The sequence below is a fragment of the Heteronotia binoei genome, chromosome 18 (genome assembly GCF_032191835.1).
Source record: "Heteronotia binoei isolate CCM8104 ecotype False Entrance Well chromosome 18, APGP_CSIRO_Hbin_v1, whole genome shotgun sequence".
NCBI classification, from domain to species: Eukaryota; Metazoa; Chordata; class Lepidosauria; order Squamata; family Gekkonidae; genus Heteronotia; species Heteronotia binoei.
In genome coordinates this window covers 31,078,576-31,099,480 of record NC_083240.1, presented here as the reverse complement: position 1 = coordinate 31,099,480, position 20,905 = coordinate 31,078,576, and the positions used below count along the sequence as shown (strand labels likewise).

The 20,905-nt window shown below is 46.1% G+C and overlaps 1 protein-coding gene across 1 annotated transcript in view; it reads left to right on the top strand.

Annotated features, from left to right (window-relative positions):
- CASTOR2 (cytosolic arginine sensor for mTORC1 subunit 2) overlaps nt 1-20,905 on the top strand; it is a 97,603-nt gene that overhangs the window by 63,223 nt on the left and 13,475 nt on the right. The gene's annotated exons all lie outside the window — the stretch shown is intronic.

Here is a 20,905-nt window from a genome sequence, read left to right as displayed (position 1 = left end):
GGGAGAGACAGCCCCATCGTTGACCTACACGGTTTCTTCGTATCAAGAATGTGTTTACATCCAAACTAGAGCCCGGTTGCCGGATGGGAGCCAAGTGCAAGATTCTTTTTGAGCCCAGATGCGCTTAACGCTTTGAAGTCCTGCTAATCTGATAAAGTGCCCCGGGGAATCATATGGGTAAACAGTGCCCCTGCAGAGATAAAGCACTGAGCAAGGTTGGCTCTTCCTCGAGGAAAGGAGGAAGCTGAGAGCATTTCTGCGTTATTCCTGGTGCCATGGACACTTAATCTTGACTGCTGTGATTTAAATAGGCTTCCCCAGGGTTTTTATTTGAGCAGGAACGCACAGGAACAGAGTTCCAGCTGGCTTGGCATCAGGGGTGTGTGGCCTAATATGCAAATAAGTTTCTGCTGGGCGGTTTTCTACAAAAAAGCCCTGTGTGAAACAATGGTGGTATCAGGGGGTGTGCCCTAATATGCAAATGAGTTCCTGCTGGGCTTTTCTCTACAAAGAAAGCCCTGGGTTTGCCAACTCTGGATTAAGAAATGCACGGAGATCACGGGGTGGAGCCTGAGGAAGTTAGGGTTTGGGAGAGGAGGGACCTCAGTGAGGTATAATGTTGCAGGATCTCCTCTCCAAAGCAGCCATTTTCTTTTACAGAACTGTCCTCTGGTGATCAGTTGTTATTTTGGGGGATCTCCAGACCCCTCCTGGAGATTGGCAGCCCTGACTGTTCAGAGCTTAGGAAACTGTCTGCCAATCAGAGATTTCTCAGCTGTTGTGAGGCCTTATTGGAAAACAACAGAGCAAATGGTGAAGCTAGGAGAGCAACAAGAATAGATGACCCACCTTGGATGTCTCAGAGCATCTCCAGTGGGTATGCAGGAAGGTGACCTGGAGGACGCTGGGAAGGGTTGCACGGGCTACGTTTTCCTCAGATTAACTGAGGAGATGGTGAAGTGGGGAGAGGCATTCCAAGATGTGTGAGTGAGAAGAGTCAAACAGTACCCCCCCCCTACACACACACTGTGAGGTAAAAATACAATTATCAATTTGCTGCCAATAAATTTCTGTGCAAAAAACCCCCAAACCCTGTCACTGTCTGAGAAGACATAAGAAGGGCTCTGATGAATCAGACCAGGGGTCCATTGAGTCCAGCATCCTGTTTCACACCCTGACCAACCAGTTTTCCTGGAGGGCCAACAAGGCATGGAGGCCGAGGCCTTCCCGATATTGAATCTCACTGTATTGAAAGGTTGACTGTCTCTGAATGCAGAGGTTCCCTTTAGTTACCAGGGCGTGTAGCTATAAATGGATATCTCCATAAATCTGAATAATCTCCTTTGAAAGAAAGGACTGACCCTCACAGAGGATCACCAACATTGGCAGCAGAGGGCTATTTAAAAAAGCTTTCATGGATCAGCTAATGTTAGGGGGGATTGTATTGAGTGGTATGTGTGCGCGCACATGTGTGTCTGTACCTGGAAGTCATGGCAACCTCTGGTGACTAACCCCTGCTGGGTGCCTGTAAGATATTCAGAGAGGTGGCTGGATAAAGCCTGCCCCTGTTTTCCCTGGTACTGGTATTTCAAGGAAGTCTCCCTTCCAAATACTTGCCAGAGTTGGCCCAGCTTAGTTTTCAAGATCTGACTTGCCTGGGCTATCCAGGTCAGGGTACGGAACAGCCAATGTTGAGTTGGCACATGCCTGTCCTAAAGACAGGTTAGATCACAGGTTAGAGGCATAAACTAAAATGGAAGTTAAATCACTCCCTTACCTCCACACACACCAAATGAGAAACTCATGTCTAAGGCCCTCACATGTAAGGCTTTCCATATGACTGTTTTTTAGATTCCTTGACGCAAGTGTCTTTAAAGCAGTAATTGGCATAGTGCACACACCAATGACTTTTGTGCAGTCTGTTTGCTTCTTTAAGGATACACCCTAAAGAGTCTTCAGAGGAACAGAAAAGAATGGGGGAGGATGAGATCATTCCCTACTGGCAGGGGTTAGGGTTGCCAAGTCCAATTCAAGAAATATCTAGGGACTTTGGGGGCGGAGCCAGGAGCAAGGGTGTGACAAGCATAATTGAACTCCAAGAGAGTTCTGGCCATCACATTTAAAGGGACAGCACACCTTTTTAAATGTGTTCCTTCCGCTGGAAATAATGAAGGATAGGGGCACCTTCTTTTGTGGCTTATAGAATTGGACCCCCTGGTCCAATTGTTTTGAAACTTGGGGGGTACTTTTGGGGAGAGGCACTAGATACTATACTGAAAATCTGGTGCCTCTACCTCAAAAAACCTCCAGATCAATTCCCCATTATACCCTATGAGAAGCGATCTCCACATAGGGAATAATGAAGACGTTTCCCTCTCCTTCCCCCACACCCGCCTGGTTTCTGGCGAATCTGGCCTCTCTACTCACAAGTTGCTGCCAGCTTCTTTACAGCAACACAGACACACCAGAGTTGAAGCCTTTCAATTAAAGACTGAAGCCTCCGAAGGTAGAAAGGCACATGATCTTCTGGGGGCGGCGCTACCCCCTCTGGCCAGCTGACTGGGGGCGAGAAGCAGCCTCGGAAAGCAGAAGAACCTAACTGGGAAACTCAATGGGGAAGAGTGGAACTAAAATTGGCGCCGTTTCCCACCCCCCCACCTCGCTTCTGGATTTTTGGAGAGTGGGGGAGAAGGCTGCAAATTCGGGAGTCCCCCACCAGGGCGGGGGGGTTGGGAAGCCTAGCAGGGGTCATTTTGTAGAAAAACAGGTGGTGGAGCTCGTCCAGGGATTGTTATGCAGCTGCACCTACTAGTCAATGGACAAGGTAGGTAGGTGGAGAGGAGGAGGGGGAACCCTCAGAAAGGTTCAGGAGCTGCACTCCTGTGAGCTCCTGCTGAATCCGAGGCCTGCCTACTAGTAACCAGATAGCTAAGTAGAAAAATGGTGATCTAATCCCAAGGTACTTGCATCATAGCAACTTGCCTTCCCTCAGCTATTTTCTACTGTCTGGGTCTGGCCACCTCTCTCTGTGGCTCTGAGGTAGGGTTGCCAACTCCCCGCGTGGAGGTGGAGGTCCCCCACTGCCAGCCCGCCCCTCCATCACTAAGCAGCTGGCTGCTGGGGGAAACTTACTAGAAGAAGGAGAAAGGTCCAGGTGATGTGGTGGTGCCACTTCTGGTGCACACAGGAAGTGATGTCACCAGGGTTTATTGACATCTGGGTGGTATTCTGGTAAAAATTCTATGGTAGATGCCATTTTTACCCTCAAGTTTTTGCCCAAATACCAGAGCAGTGCCAAGACATTGCAGCTTGAAGACATTACTTTGGTGTGCAATAGAACTTATGTCTACACCTTGCCTCGGCCTTCCTTTCTCTCCTGGGGGCCCCATCCTCCACCAGTTCTCAAGAGGGACCTGGTAATTCTACTCTGAGGTAGGGTTGCCAAGTCCAATTCAAGAAATATCTGGGGACTTTGGGGGTGGAGCCAGGAGACATTAGGGGTGGAGCCAAGATCAAGGCTGTGACAAGCATAATTGAACTCCAAAGGAGTTCTGGCCATCACATTTAAAGAGATGACACACCTTTTCAATTCCTTCCTTCCATAGGAAATAATGAAAAATAGGGGCACCTTCTTTTGCGGCTCATAGAATTGGACCCCCTGGTCCAATCTTTTTGAAGCTTGGTGGGTATTTGGGGGGAAGGCACTAGATGCAATACTGAACATTTGGTGCCTCTACCCCAAAAAACAGCCCCCCCCCCGCCCAGAGCGCCAGATACCCGTGGATCAATCCTCCATGATTTTCTATGGGAATAAATCTCCATAGGGAATAACAGAGTTCCCAGCAGACCTCTCCCTCTCCTCCCCCTGCTTTCTAACGACCCTAAAGTGGGGAGAGGGCCTCCAAACCGGGGGATCCCCTGCCCCCACCTGGGGATTGGCAACCCTACTCTGAGGGGAGCAGACTTTTTCCTTTCTTTTGATGATGAAACTGGTCACTATCTTTTCCCACAGAGCAAAGAGCAAATCCTGGGTTTCCTGCACCTTCCTGGACTAAGGTGTTCTGGAGAACCCCGTGCACTTTATTTTTGTCTCTTCAGGAAGCACCCATTCAGAGACAGCTGCCTCTGTCACAAGAGGCCAGTGTGATGTAGTGGTTAAGAGCAGTGGAATCTAATCTGGAGAATCAGGCTTTATTCCCCATTCCTCCTCCACATGAAACCCACTGGGTGACCTTGATCTAGTCATGGTTCTCTCAGAACTCTCTTAGCCCCACCTGTCGCACAAGTTGCCTGTTGGGGGAGAGGAAGGAAAGGCCACATTGTAAGCCACTTTGAGACTCCTTAGGATAGGGAGAAGTGGGGTATAAAAGTTTTCTCTTCTTCTTCTTCTTCTTCTTCTTCTTCTTCTTCTTCTTCTTCTTCTTCTTCTTCTTCTTCTTCTTCTTCTTCTTCTTCACTCTTACTCATTTGGAACTTCCCATCATCTTGTCGTTGGACCTGCCCTTGGTAGCAGCCATTTTGTGAATGGCCCTGCCTTATGTGGCAGCCATTTAGTGCTAGTGCTCCCTGCATTTTCTCAACATTCCAGATGTTCCCCCAGGCCTATGATCCCTCTAAGCAGCTGAGTTTTGTGAGCAGACATTCTTCTTTGTGAGCTACTGACATTAAAGTTGTTACCTATTGCAGAAATTAGCTTGCTCTGGGGCCATTTTTTCTTCAGTCAAGACAAAAATGTGTGCACCAGAGGCTAAAAAACTGTGAGCAAGCTCACACTAACTTAGCTTAGAGGGAACACTGTCTCAGGCTCAAGAAGACTAGTGACCCCTAAAGGGCCTCCTACAATTCACACCTAGGGACACTGTGGCACCTGGCTGATCAGAGGGTGCAACTTGGAAGGATAAAGACGGATCCTAGAAGGGTTACCAGCTAGAAGACTTGGTGGGGCAAGATCATTGATGGGAGAGGACTAGGGTAAACAGTATCATACAGCACTGTAACATCACTTAAATCTGAGGGACCTCAAAGCACCACATGATGTTCTAGGAATTCCTTCCATCTCTATGATACAAGTCATAAAGATTAGGAGAATTTCTAGAGAGCATCAGACAACACTGTGATTTTACTCATCTGGAAGTGACATCATGGAGCGGAGCAACATTGCTTCTCTCAGTTTTGCTCCCAGCACTGAGCAAGGGCGGGAGCAATTGGGGGTGGGAAGTTGCCCACCAAGACAGGCAGCTTATTAAGTCTAGATCTTAGCTATGGTAAGTGGAAACAGACAGCTGTCACCGGCTGGGTCAAGCAGGAAGAATGTGGCTGTGCTTGCTGTTACAAAGGGAAGCTTACCTCAAAACCGCCCAAACTTGATATTTTCTCAGGAAGTTCTGCTGAAGTAAGCAACCCCCCCTGAAATCTCTGACACCAAGCAGTTCTGCATTAGAGGTATCTGGTAACATATAAATCTGTGTGAACTACTTTGATTTGCAATTCTGTGAAAAGAAAGGGAGGAGAGAGACAGAGAGAGATGGCTCTCTTTCTGGAAGGAGAAGGATTGTCAATTCATGCTTCGCTGCATTTGGAAGTTATCCTGGAGTATATTTTTAGTTGCTTTTTTCTCTTATGTAACCTCCATTATATAACAAGCCCTCCATTTGGGGGGCATTTTTGTGTGGTTTGCTTCAAGCACGGCAGCCTGGTGTCCAAACAGAATAACTCTCTAAGGACAGGCTTGCAAAGAAGGGGTGGGGGGGAGAGAATCTAATTATCTCCTCGTGGCACATTTGATCAAAAATCACAGTGGATCCAATGAAGTGGCCAAATCCTCAACTGAAGGTCAAAAATATTCTTTGTAGAGAATGCATTAGTTGCCTTTGCCCCTCCTTCCTGTTAGCCTAGAAAAAGAATTAACCCAGCTCAAAATAGAAATTCCAGCCAGGCTTACGCTGTTGTGTTTAAAGAAACGAGCTAAGATCCCCCTCACACACACACTTTTTTGTGTTACAAAATCTACAAAGGGAAACCTCTCCCTTTTCTGTAATTGGAACCTGTGACGTACCTGTAGAAGTGCACGTTCTTTAGTGGTGGAAAAGTTGCTGGCTTCTGTCTGTCAAATGTTCATTCTGCCTTTCCATCAAAGGATCTGGGACAGTATACCTGATTCTTCTCTCTTCTATTTTATTCTCACAACAACCCTGTGAGGTAAGCTGAGAGAGGGGAAGGATCTAAGCCACATAGAATAAATGTCACATGTTTGAGAGCTGCAAGACATGAATATCAGATGTGGGAGGGAGGGAGGGAGGAAAATAGATGGAGAGGGAGGGAGAGGTGGAAAGAAAGCCACTTTAAATGCATTGCCCAAGCCACCAGCTGGCTTGGCTTGGAGAAGTGATTTAAAGAGACAAATACCTTCTCCAAGCCAGCTGATGGGGTGGTGGGGGCTTCAAGAGTTACGCAGTTTGGCTATCCCTGCTCTAAGCACTACACAGCACTGAATATCAAGGCCGTCCAGGATTTCAGTTTTCTGTGGGAAAGGGTTATCCCAAGCTGAAGAGCTGCACATTCTTGTAAGCAAGAGTCACCAACTTCTTCCTGCTGAGTGAGACCAATGGCCCATCTGGTCTAGCATCTAGTTTCCCAAAGTGACCAGCCAGATGCCTTCATGAAAGCAACAAGCAGGGAACGAAGGAAACACTCCTTCCCAGTTGATTGTAACCAAGATACTCAGAGTTGTTGTGCCTCTGTACATGGAGGCTCCATTCCTAGCAGTCATATCTAATAATAAAATGAGCTACAGCTGATCCATGGTCTTTCCAGTCTAATATTGTGCTATAAAACACCGGCCAGCTTGATATCTCTGGAATGCCCCCAAGCAGGGACTGAAGGCCTAGGATAATCTCTAGGGCAGTGGTCTTTAACTCTTCCAGACCTGAGACCTACTGAGCTGCAAGCGCATGACAGGCTGTAGACCAGGGGTAGCCAAACTTGCTTAACATAAGAGCCACATCGAATAAATGTCAGATGTTTGAGAGCCACAAGACATGAACATCCAATGTTGGAAGGAAGGAAGGAAGGCAAAGAGATGGGAAGAAAGGTGGAAAGAAAGCAACTTTAACTTTACATGTGTTCTCCAGGCCACTGGCTGACTTGGCTCAGAGAAGCTGATTGGGTAACGGGGGCTTCGAGAGCCACACAATATGTGTGAAAGAGCCACATGTGGCTCCTGAGCCAGTTTGGCCACCCCTGATCTAGACTTATGAATTCACTACCATCCATGACAAGATTATGGACAGCAGACAAGGAGAACTAGAGGCAGAAAGTACATAAACTTCATGGCTGAGTGAGGATTTGAACCTGGGTCTTTCCTGTCATAATCCGATGCTGTAATCCCACCATGTTGGCTTTGTGTATCATAGAAAGTGACCCCTGTAGGGTTTCCATTTTGGATCTCATCTGCCCCTTGTTCCCCAGTCCTGTCCAATCTAGTTTTCATGCCCATTAACAGATTGTACCAATTCTGTCTAAATTCCTTGGAAAAGGAAAGGTGTGTGTACGGAGGGGAGATTTCCTTCCTCGGCTATTTTTATAATTGTTTCAAAGGGGCATCTTTCTGCCTGGGGAAATCCTGGGCTTATACTAATGAACTAGCAGCCAACTGCTTTCCAGATGTTAACTCCTGGAGTCATTCACTGAGTGGCAAGAGTTACACAGAATGTTGATTTGAGTGTCAGCATCTGCTCCTGTTTTTCTGCCTCTAAGGTGAAAGCAAAGGAAGGGAAAGACACAAATACACACGTCCCTTTGCCGAAGTTTCAAGTCACAAATTGCATCTGACTACAGTATTCTGAGCTGTGTAGCCCAGGCGAGCTCGCTCTTTTCAGATTTCAGAAGCTGTGATCACACACACTAAATAATGCACTTTCAATCCACTTTCAGTGCCCTTCCCAACAGAATTTTACTGTGTGAACTGGCAAAATCCACTTGAAAAGTGCATTGAAAGTGGATTGAAAGTGCATTATTTAGTGTGTGTGAATGCAGCCAGAAGCTTAGCAGGGCCAGTTCTGATCAGTACTTGGATGGGAGACCACCAAGGAAGTCCAGGGTCACGACACAGAGGCAGGTGTTGGCAAACCACCTCTGTCCATCATTTGCCAGGAAAACCTTATGGTGTTGCCATAAATCACCTGCAAACTGACGGCACTTTGCACCACCACTGTTCTGCAAATGCTTTGGCTGCTTCTGTACAAATGGCATTCTGTACAGTGAGCCAAAATCAATAGGGGAACAGTTGTTTAAATCTGTGTTTCAAGGCAATAAGCTGAGCATGGGGCTTTTGTTGTTGTTCAGTCACACAGTCAAGTTCGACTCTTTGCAACCCCATGGACCAAGTCACACCAGGCCCTCCTGTCTTCCACCAAAGTCCACTCATGTTGGTTATATCAGCAACGCTGTCCAGCCTTCTCATCTTTTGCCATCCCCTTCTTCTTCTGCCTTCTGTCTCTCCCAGCATCAAGATCTTCTCCACTGAGTGCTCCCTTCTCATTTGGTGACCAAAGTATTTGAGCTTCAGCTTCAGCATCTGACCTTCCAGGGAACAATCAGGATTGATTTCCCTTACTGACTGATTTGATCTTCTTGCAGTCCAAGGGGCTGTCAAGAGTCTTCTCCAACACCACAGCTCAAAAAGCATCTATTCTTCTGCGCTCAGCCTTCCTTATGATCCAGCTCTCATACCCATACATTACCACTGGGAATGGCATCGCCTTGGCTATACGGACTTTTGTCAGGGTGGCCAGCTGCTCACCCAACAACTCTGCCTTTCCCTTGAAAGGGCAACAACTGCGGTTTCTCTTGCATTTTCACTGGGAGTAGATGCTTTAGAAGAGTGAATGTAAATTTCTGGAAAAGGTATTCCCTTATATCTGTGATCATGCACTTGCATGGACAGATTAGTGGAGGATTCCTCAGTTGCTACTAGCTGTGGTGCCTAAAAGATTCCCCCCTTGCCCTTGAAGAGCTAAGAGAAAACACAGAGGTGTCTCCCAGCAGCGTCTCTGGTCTCCTCTGTTGCCTGCCGTGGAAAACAGCAGGAGAGACCAGCAGGCAGAGGGAACGCTGGGGTGGGATGCATCATGAAATGTGAAAGCGATTCTTTAGGAGAGCATCTCTGCTTAAGGCACATCTGCACCGTGCATAAACAGCAATTTCAAGTCCATTTAAATGTCAAGGCATCCAGAGTTCTTATGCAAGAAACCGTGAGAATTGCATTTCTTTTGAACAGATGGCATTTTTAGCATTTTTTTGCAGCCGGCTCTCAGTATTTGGGGGGAGCAGCCGCAGCAATTAAACTGGTTTCAAACTGGCTTAAAGGTGTAACATATTGATACATCTTTAGTGTTTATGTGCTAGTCATTATAGGCGCTCTTATCATTGTGAACGCCTGTGATATGCTTGTTAGATTGTTGTGATTAGATCTGGGTTCAAATCTCAACTCAAAAATCCAGTGAATATAATAGTTTTCCCCTTGTTTGTTCCATAAAGATGGACTCTATGGCATTATACCCCACCAAGTCCCTCCTCTCACCAAACCCCACCCTCCTCAGGCTCCACCCCCAAAATCTCCAAGTATTTCCCAACCCAGAGTTGGCAACCCTTTTAATGAAAGAGGACGGCAGTATGGGGAAAGTGGCAAAATAGTGTTTCTTGCAGTAACCACATTTGTACCCACCAAGAAGCCCAGCGGTGTATTTGGCTCTCCTCTCCGCTGTGACCTGTGAGGCAGGTTATGCTGAGATTGTGTGACTGGCACAAGGTCACCTACCCAGCCAAGTTTCCATGGAAGAGCGGAGATTTGAACTTGGGTCTCTCAGATCCACATCAGGCACTCTTAACACCTATACCACATTGGCTTTCATGGTGGCTGGGGCAGGAAAGGAAAGGTCCCCTGTGCAAGCACCAGTCATTTCTGACTCTGGGTTGACGTTGCTTTCACAACCTTTTCATGGCAGACTTTTTATGGGGTGGTTTGCCATTGCCTTCCCCAGTCATCTACACTTTCCCCCCAGCAAGCTGGGTACTCATTTTACTGACCTCGGAAGGATGGAAGACTGAGTCAACCTGGAGCCGGCTACCTGAAAACCCAGCTTCCGCCAGGGATCGAACTCAGGTCGTGAGCATAGCTTAGGACTGCAGTACTAAAGCTTTAACACTCTGTGCCACGGGGCTCTCCTGGGGCAAGGAGCCTGCAAAAAAGAGAATCTGAGGGTGGCAACTTGCAAAAATGAGCATCTTCCCATACACACAGTGTAAAAATCATATTCTGACAGCAGCCCTTCCAAAAATATTGTATCAAATTGGGTTTTGGAAAGAGAGGAGCGAAGTAGGGGGAAACCTGGATTGTTGATAATTAGTGGACAATGCTTTAAAAAAAACCCACAATCAATCAGTCTTTATTGCATTAGCAACAAAATGCCATAGCAACTAACAACTAGACTTAACAGTAGGGGGAAAAACCCTGTAAAACATTCAATGCAACAATAAAATGATATAAATCACAATAAAATTTAAACTAAAGTAACAATAATGAATTATAAGAATTTAACATTTATCCAATAACATCCCAATGAAACAAATAACTCACAGTGATAAAAAAGGACAGAGTGGTAAATAAAGGACAATATCTCATTACTCGTTTGTTTAATCTGTAATTGCAACCACAAATCTTACCACTTGGAAACTAATATATTTATCTCTACCTGACAATAGGAATACTAATTTCTCTTGGTCCAATTTTCCAAGAAGGTGAGATATTATGGTACACAAAAAAAAACCCTTATTTCATTCAGCCTCATGTTTTACACAATAAAATATGACATGAGAGAGATCTTCTATGGACATTTGGTCACAGGGGCAAAAAACTCTCTCAATGCTTCAGTTTAGATACCAAACCGGATCAATGCCTCCATCTTAAAACAAGCTGAACTCTAATATAACCATTCCCATGGCCTTCTCTTAGCATTGCTACCAAAAAGGCACTCTCCAGAACACCCAAACCAACCACCTTTGCCTCATCATTCTTTAGGCCTACAACAGGCTATTTATTAGGGTTGTCTACCTCCTGGTGGGGGCTGGAGAACTCCCAAAATTATAACTGATTCCTACACTATAGAGATCAGTCCCTCCAGAGAAAATGGCTGGAGAGTGGAGTCTGTGGCATTATCTCCCCTCCCTCAGATCTCTCCCTTCCCCAAACTTCATCCTCCAGGAATTTCCCAACCCTGGGTTGGCACCCCTACTTATTTCTCCACATTTCTCTGTAATTTTACATAAGAAAAACAAAAACAGACAATGAAATTGCTGAGCAGTCAGGTTGAAATGGATAAAAGGAAGTACTTCTTCACCCAAAGGGTGATTAACACGTGGAATTCACTGCCACAGGAGGTGGTGGCAGCTGCAAGCATAGACAGCTTCAAGAGGGGATTGAATAAGCATATGAAGCAGAGGTCCATCAGTGGCTATTAGCCACAGCTTATTGTTGGAACTCTCTGTCTGGGGCAGTGATGCTCTGTATTCTTGGTGTTTGGGGGGGGTGCACAGTGGGAGGGCTTCTAGTGTCCTGGCCCCACTGATGGTCCTCCTGATGGCACTTGTGGGTTTTTTCTTGGGGGGGGGGGCACTGTGTGACACAGAGTGTTGGACTGGATGGGCCATTGGCCTGATCCAGCATGGCTTCTCTTATGTTCAATGGAGTCCAGGGGAAAATTCATTGTCTTCCATGAAATTTTCACTTGCAGTTTCACTGGGAGAAGAACGGCCAGTGCTTTGGTGAGGTTAATATAGGTTTTGGAGTAACTCTCTTGTCTCCTTGATCACAGTCATACAGAACTGAGGGAGAACTTGATGTGCTCTCTTAATTCATTGACACCCTGTTTAGCGTGGTCTCCCTTCGCCAGTTAAAGGTGGTGACAGAGACCTGGCAGTTTCCCAGCAGAGCAAATACACCTGTTATCAACAATGGTGTGCCTGAGAAGCAATTGGTCTTTCCTGCCACTTTCCTGGCAAAACTTTGGCCTGATGCCTCAGATGAAGACCACTTTTCGAGCAGCTGAAGCTTGTATTCCAAACTGCAGGACTAGAAGCTTCAGAAGTAGGGATGCCAGTAGCTTCCAGGGGGGACCTGGAGGATCCCCCAGAATTATAGCACATCTCCAGTATACATAGATCAGTTCCCCTGGACTATAATAATAATAAATTATCACATCATGCAATAATTCACATGGCCTTGTGTGTAGTATGGCTTTGTGCATAGTATGGCCAGGAGATCTTAAGATTGCCTGACAGCCAGAAGTTCCAGCTTTTTTAGCGTTATGCACCACTAGGGGGTGAGCTAGACTTGTTTTTAAGGCAAGAGACATTTCAGAGGTGGTTTGCCATTGCCTGCCCCTGCATAATGCCCCTGGTATTCCTTGGAGGTTGCCCTTCCAAATACTAGCCAAGGCCGACCCTGCTTAGCTTCTGAGATCTGGTGAGATTGGGCTATCCCCTGGAGAAAATGGCTGCTTTGGAGGATGAAAAAGAAAAAGACTGCAGATTTATACCCCACCCTTCTCTCAGAATAAGAGACTCAGAGCGGCTTACAATCTCCTCTATCTTCTCCCCCCACAACAGACACCCTGTGAGGTGGGTGGGGCTGAGAGGGCTCTCACAGCAGCTGCCCTTTCAAGGACAACCTCTGCCAGAGCTATGGCTAACCCAAGGCCATTCCAGCAGGTGCAAGTGGAGGAGTGGGGAATCAAACCCGGTTCCCCCAGATAAGAGTCCACACACTTAACCACTACACCAAACTGGCTCTACACTATAGCATTATACACTGCTTAGTTCTCTCCCCTCTCCAAACCCTGCCCTCCCCAATATCCACCCCCAAAATCTCCAGGTAATTTCCAAGCCAGAGCTGGCAACCCTACTAATTAATGAAATGGGCTGTTGCTTTGTTCCGATGATTGGCTTTCAAGGGGATGGGACTCAACAGACTTACATACGCCGGAACTAACTTGCCTTGGTCTGGATGACCCAGCCTAGTCTGGTCACCTCAGATCTTGGAAGCTAAGAAGGGTCAGCCCTGGTTAGTATTTAGAGGGGAGATCACCAAGGAAGTTCAGGGTTGCTATACAGAGGCAGGCAATGGCAAATCATTGTCTGCAGATCATGTCTTGCCTTTTAAAAACCCTCCATAAGAACATAAGAGAAGCCATGTTGGATCAGGCCAATGGCCCATCCAGTCCAACACTCTGTGTCACACAGTGGCAAAATTTTTTATATACACACACACACTGTGGCTAATAGCCACTGATGGACCTGTGCTCCATATTTTTATCTAAACCCCTCTTGAAGGTGGCTATACTTGTGGCTGCCACCAAATCCTGTGGCAGTGAATTCCACGTGTTAATCACCCTTTGGGTGAAGAAGTACTTCCTTTTATCCGTTTTAACCTGTCTGCTCAGCAATTTCATTGAATGCCCACGAGTTCTTGTATTGTGAGAAAGGGAGAAAAGTACTTCTTTCTCTACTTTCTCCATCCCATACTCTCCAACGTTGCCAGAAGTTGGGTGCAACTTGGTGGCACTTCCTGACACCGCCAGAATTCAGCAGCGCAAGCATTACCTTGGAGACCTCTAATCCAAATGGTGAGTTTGCTGAAAAGAGACACGGACGTGTATTGTTTTCCTTCCCGGACAAAGCTTTGAACTATTGTTAGTGCTGCTGCCACCAAGTAGCATTGCCAGCTCCAGGTGGGAAATACCTAGAGATTTGGGGGATGGAGCCTGAGGAGGGCAGAGTTTGAGGAAGGGGGGGACTTCAGTGGGGGTATAATGCCTCAGAGTCCGCCATCCAAAGTGGCCATTTTCTAGAGGGGAACTGATCTCGATCACCTGGAGATCAGTTGTGGTAGCTGGCAGTCTCCATCTACCACCTGGAGACTGGCAACCCCGCCAACAGGCCTGTTTGAAAGACGGAGAGGCAGTTGCCATGAAACCTCACATCCAGAGGGGGTTTGATTAACATTGACAGGCTGTTTATTGCTGCTGCGTTTGAACTACTTAAATCCTTTTCCTTCCAAGGTACTAAATAGTGGCCAAAAGCACTGCAACCTTGCCAGACTAGGATTAATTTCAGGATTTTGTGGGTTCCTCTATTGGCCTCAAGGAGGGATCTGTTTTTTCTTTCCCCGTTTCATCATGCCTCGTTAAATCCTTTCCTTCTTCTCTTTTCGCCTGTACTCTCCAGCAGCCCAATACTTTGGCTGATAGGCTGGCCAGAGAACAAGGCACCATGATCTCGACAGGACACAACAGCAAAGAGGGCTTACTGCCTTTTACCTAGATGCCACTCTTCAGCCTCCAAGGATTCCCCCTCTTCTCTTATCAAGCTGCTTACAATGTGCCAATCAGGGCGTTTTTTTGTAGCAGGAACTCCTTTGCATATTAGGCCACACACCCCTGATGTAGCCAATCCTCCAAAAGCTTACAGAGATCTTATTACAGGGCCTACTGTGAGCTCTTGGAGGATTAGCTACATCAGGGGTGTGTGGCCTAATATGCAAAGGAGTTCCTGCTACCCAAAAAGCCCCACCAAGGGACATCCTGAGTTCCTTCTTTCCAACACCCCTTCCACCCTCAGGTGGTGATAGAAAGACTCAGAGATCTTCATTTCAACTTGTATCTGATGAAGGACTCTCAAAAGCATACATGCTGGAAATCTTGTTGGGACTACTGGACTCAAATCTAGCTTTTCTGTGGCAGACCAACACGGCTGCCCTCTGGGAACTGCCTTGTCTCCAGGGTCCTGATAACCTAGATTGACAACTTTTGTAATTTCTCCCCACCCGCAAATCATTCTGAATGCTAGTTTGTAAAACTAGAAAGCTCTGGTTTGCTGAAGAAATGCTAGATTCACTTCTTTATATTCATACCCTGCTTTTCTCCCCAAAGCACCATTCTCCCTTCCTCCATTTTTATCTATGAAATAAGTTAGTCTGAGAGAGAGTGACCAACTAGGGTTGCCAGGTCTGTGTTGGAAAACACCTGGAGATTTTGGGGGTGGATCCAGAGAGGGCAGGGTTTGGAGAGGGGAAGGGCCCCAGCATGGTCCAATGCCATAGAGTCCACTCTTCAAAGGAGCATTTTCTCCAGGGGAACTGATCTCTGCCAGCTGGAGATCATAGAATCATAGAGTTGGAAGGGACCTCTAGGGTCATCTAGTCCAACCCCCTGCACAATGCAGAAAACTCACAAACACCTCCCCCTAAATTCACAGGATCTTCATTGCTGTCAGATGGCCATCTAGCCTCTGCTTAAAAACCTTCAAAGGAGGAGAGCCCACCACCTCCCGAGGAAGCCTGTTCCACTGAGGAATCGCTCTAACAGTCAGGAAGTTCTTCTTAATGTTGAGCCAGAAACTCTTTTAATTTAATTTCAACCCATTGGTTCTGGTTCTACCTTCTGGGGCCACAGAAAACAATTCCACAACATCCTCTGTATGACAGCCCTTCAAGTACTCGAAGATGGTGATCATATCACCTCTCAGCCGCCTCCTCTCCAGGCTAAACATCCCCAGCTCCTTCAACCTTTCCTCATAGGACTTGGTCTCCAGATCCCTCACCATCTACGTCGCCCTCCTCTGGACCCATTCCAGCTTATATATCCTTCTTAAATGTCTATATCCTTCTTAAAATGTGGTGTCCAAAACTGAACACAATACTTCAGGTGAGGCCTTACCAGAGCAGAGTAAAGCGATACCATCACATCACGTGATCTGGACACTATACTTCTGTTGATACAGCTCAAAATTGCATTTGCCTTTTTAGCCACCGCATCACACTGTTGACTCATGTTCAGTGTATGATCCACTAAGACCCCTAGATCCTTTTCGCACATAGTACTGCTAAGACAAGTCTCCCCCATTCTATAACCATGCATTGGATTTTTCCTACCTAAATGCAGAACTTTACATTTATCCATTAAAATTCATTTTATTGATTTTAGCCATTTTCCAGCCTGTCAAGGTCATCCTGTATCCTGTTTCTGTCGTCTTCTAGGTTTGCAACCCCTCCCAATTAAGTATCATCTGCAAATTTAATAAGCATTCCCTCTATTCCTTCATCCAAATCATTGATAAAGATGTTGAACAAAACAGGTCGCAGGACAGATCCTTGTCACTCCTCTCCAAAAGGATTAGGAACCATTCACAAGCACTCTTTGGGTGTGATTTGTCAACCAGTTACAGATCCACCGAACGGTAACAGGATCCAAACCACATTTTACCAACTTGTCAACAAGGATAGTATGTGGAACCTTATCAAAAGCCTTACTGAAATCAAGATAAACGATGTCTACAGCATTTCCCTGATCCAGCAAGGTAGTCACTTTCGCAAAAAAAGAAATCTGGTTAGACTGACATGACTTGTTCTTGAGAAAACCATGCTGGCTCTTAGTAATCACATCCATTCTTTCTAAATGTTCCAGGACCGACTGTTTGATGATTTATTCTAAAACTTCCAGGTATAGATGTCAAGCTGACAGGTTGGTGCTTTGTAAAAGCAGGAGATCTCCAAGCCCCACCTGGGGGCTAGGGTTGCCAAGTCCTCGTCAAGTCCCAGTGGGGGACTTTTGTGCGCACGCAAAGCATGCGTGCAACAAAATGACATCACCCAGAAGTGACATCATCAAAATGGTGGCGCCCACGTGGGCTGCTCTAGGTGTTTCCGGGAAAGCTCTATGGTTTTCCTGGACACTCTAGCCATTTGGGAGGTTAAAACTCCATGGTACCTATTGTACCATAGAGTTTCACCTCTCAAATGGCTAGAGTGTCTGGGGAAACCATAGAGCTTTCCTAGAAATACATAGAGTGGCCCGCATGGGTTATACCATTTTGATGATGTCACTTCTGGGTGACGTCATCGCCTGAGCGACACAGGGGGAGGTTCCCCCGCTGGCCCAATGTGGGTTGGCGCGTTGGGAACCTTCCGGGCGGGGGATTTCCCACCTGAACCGGGGGCTTGGCAGCCCTAGTTTCCTTGGCAGCGTGGATAATCAAACCTGCATCTCCGGATTCTTTTCAGGCACTCTAACCCACTGACTTCCTAAATGGAACACAGTTGCAATGTCTGTGGAAGGGAGGGGGTCTCTTATTGTTCAAGCCATAGATCTTGATATCCTTCTGTATTATATTTGAATGTCACATTTTCCCACAAAGACTATTATATGCATATTTTCCCACCCACTAAAGGAGAAAATGACACAGGATTCAACAAGAAGGAATTAAGGGGGAGTCCTCAGATGAACATTCAGACCCTGAAACCTCTCAGAGTCTGAAAGAGGCAGCCATCTTGTTTGGCTGATGTCATAATCCCCAGGAACTATTTTGGGTCACAGACAAGTTGCCTTGTTTGTTCTAGCAAATGCTGCTGAGCCAAAAGAGGATTATTGGTGATATGACTCACCCGAGCAAAGGTTATGAAATGAACATTTTGTGACTGACAGTCTTTATTGCTATTCCTAACTCTGGCTTGAGAAATCCGTGGAGATGAGGGAAAAAAACCTGAGCAGGGAAGAATTTGGGGTGGCAAGGGAGCTCAGTGGGGATGTGAGGTCGCTCTAGAACACCGGTGTCAAACATGTGGCTTGGGCTGAATCAGACCCCCATTCAACTGGCTGTCATCTGCTTCCTTCTTCCTCTCTCTTGCTTCCTTCTGCATCACAGCTTGCTTTGCCAGGCTTGCTCAATCACACAGGAGCTACAGAGCAAAGCCTCTATTCATTGGCTGAGGCTCCTCCCTAGGGGAGAAAGGTGGGGGAGGCAGAGTTTGCTTTTCCAGGCTCTCTCAATCGCACAGCAGAGCTACTGAGCCAAGCCTCTCTTCTCCTCTGCCTCGTGGTCCCCTGGGGAGGGAGGGAAAGAGCCAGAGCTTCCTTTGCCCAGTTCTCTGGATCCCATAGGAGCAATACAAAGAAAGCACCTTTAAGACCAATGAGTGCTAATGTTTTAAGTGTGTTTTATTTTAAGTTTTTTTAAACAAACTTTAATCGAGTTTTTCTGTGTCCTTTATAAAGTTTATATCTCTGCTACCTAATCATATATAGGAACACATATGACCTGGCCTGACATGGCCCGGCCCGACAAGGTCTCATTTATGTTAGATTCGGCCTTTATAACAAATGAGTTTGATACCCCTGCTCTAGAAGAAGAAGAAGATGATATATCCTGCCCTCCACTCTGAATCTCAGAATGGCTCACAGTCTCCTTTATCTTCCTCCCCCACAACAGACACCCTGTGAGGTGGGTGAGGCTGAGAGGGCTCTCACAGCAACTGCCCTTTCAAGGACAACATCTATGAGAGCTATGGCCATTCCAGCAGGTGCAAGTGGAGGAGTGGGGAATCCAACCCGGTTCTCCCAGTGACTGGTTCAAATTGGCCACAAGAACATTGTTTGCTGCATTTAAACCTCAAAAACCTGAGTTTCCCAAGGTGTAGGTTATAATATTGGCCTATGGATTATGCTAATACCTGTACCTTGAATACTGAAAAGGTACAAATGTTGACTGTTAATTATTGTGGACTAGGAACTTGAAACTGACACCAGATCCTTCTCAGACAGGTAAGGTTGCCAACTCTGAGTTGGGAAATTCCTGGAGACGTGGGGGGGGGGTACCCTGGGCAGCATTTTGGGAGGAGAGGGATCTGGGGGGGATATAATGGCATAGAGTCCACCCTCCAAAGTAGCCATTTCCTCTAGGGGGACTGCTCTCCGTCTGCCAGAGATCAAGTGCAATTCTGGGAGATCTCCAGGCCCCACCTAGAGAAAGTAACCACGGTGTTAATAGGCTTTAACCACTAAATGTAACTGAAAACTTAATAAACACTGAAACTTATTTTTAAAAGCTAGTCTTGTGTATATTTCTACAAAGAGGAATGATAGAAAAAAGACAGTTTCCAGTTATAACAAATGTTACAATTTTCCACAGTCCAAGACTGCTTCGGTAGTTTAAAACACAAAATTCCATGCTGTTCAGTCATTAGTTTAACAAAACCAGCTGAATATATACAATCCCCAGCCAAAGTAACAAAGAAGGGTTGAAGTCTGCAACAACAGCCAGCCAAACAAAATCAAGATCAAATGTTGAAATCGTCCCAGCCAACACCAGCTTCTATGCAGGGCTTGTCTGAGGTTTACTGGGAAATAATGGTCCACCTTGACAATCCATAATTTGGCAACCTTAGGACAATCCATAATTTGTTTATGGGGGACGATTAGAAATCAGTGGAAGTGAATAGGACCATCCATGGCTATTAGCCATGAGAATTTAACTCAGTCTCCAGTGGCGGCTGTCATGTCCTGCTTTATGGTCTTGAGTAACTTTGGTCCAAGAACATTTTTGCATATTTTGAATTCCATGACTGCAGCATGTATGGTGCCTAACTGGATACTAAATTCCACACCCAGTCAAATGTGCATACAGCTGCTGCACAGTGAATGGCTAAGGCCCTCTTCTCTTGGTACTTCAGTGACCTGCATTTGCAGTCCTGATCAGCCAGATTTTGCAGATTGAAAACATGTAATGTGCTAGAGTCCAGAGGTGGCCAGACTGTGGCTCAGGAGCCACATATTGCTCTTTCACACATATTATGTAGTTCCCTCTCCCATTGGTGCCAAAAAATAATTCCCTAACCTTTCCCTATGCTAGTCTTACAGGGACTGTTATTCCCAGTATTTTATAAAAGGTCATCTTTTAGCATGGTTGTGTTGTAAAGTACAGACATCTACGTATTTTATCTTTCTGTGCAAAAAAAATAATAAGAGTTTTAATAAAAACATGTAATATTTGTTCATGTCTTGCGGCTCTCAAACAGCTGACATTTAGAACATTTTTGTTAAGCAACTTTGGCCACCCTGGGCTAGACCATTATATATCATGTGTTAAAGAAATACAAGTTTCTAGCCTCTACATCAGGACGTCAGGATCTCTGTATAGAAGAAAACAGCTGCTCTGGAATCAAAAAGCTCGAAAATCTAATATTCCTTGTGGAACCCGAGGGGAGGAAGAAGCATTTGAATTTTCAGAAAGGTCAGGATTTAAATTGTAAAAATGCCCTAAGGGACTTTTGTCCACATTGTCTGCAAGGTTCTCTGAATCATATCACAAAAGCTAGTCTGTTTTACCAGTGCGGAGATACAGAACAAGCCAGAAAGAGAGAGAGCGAGGAAGAGAGTTCCTTTTCAAATTTGCTACCTCTTCCTGTTTATTGTTCCTGTTTTCTAGAAGCTGTCCCTGATAAATCACTCTCTCACCCTCCATAGGGTCACCAGGTCTGGACTGGGAAATTCTTGGTGGGTGGGGGGAGTGCCAGAGTAGAGCAGGGTTTGGGCTGGGGAGGGAGCCCAGTGGGCATAATGCCATACAGACGATCTTTCAGTCCACTTTCACCGCTCCTTGCACCTGGATTTTATTGTGTGAAATGGCAAAATCCACTCGCAAATGGTTGCTGAAGTGGATTGAAGCTGTACTGTTTAGCATGTATGAAAGTGCAATCTCCTGTTGTCTGAATTTGCCCCTTTAAATCGGTTTTCAAAATAGTGTCTAAAGGTGACCCTTGACAGGACAACAAAAGGCTCATACACTCAAGCATCCTTTTAATCTTCTTGTATTACCGGTATTTCCCCGCATGTTGATTTCTCTTCTGAACTTCCTCTCTGTGCCCTCAACTGAATTAATCCTCATGGTCATAGTTGTGAGAGTGTCAGATTAGGACTAGGGAGATCAAGGTTCAAATCCCCACTGGAGTTCACGGTGACCTTGGGTCAGTTACCATTTCTGGGCCAGAATTACCTCACAGGGCTGTCGCAAGGATAAA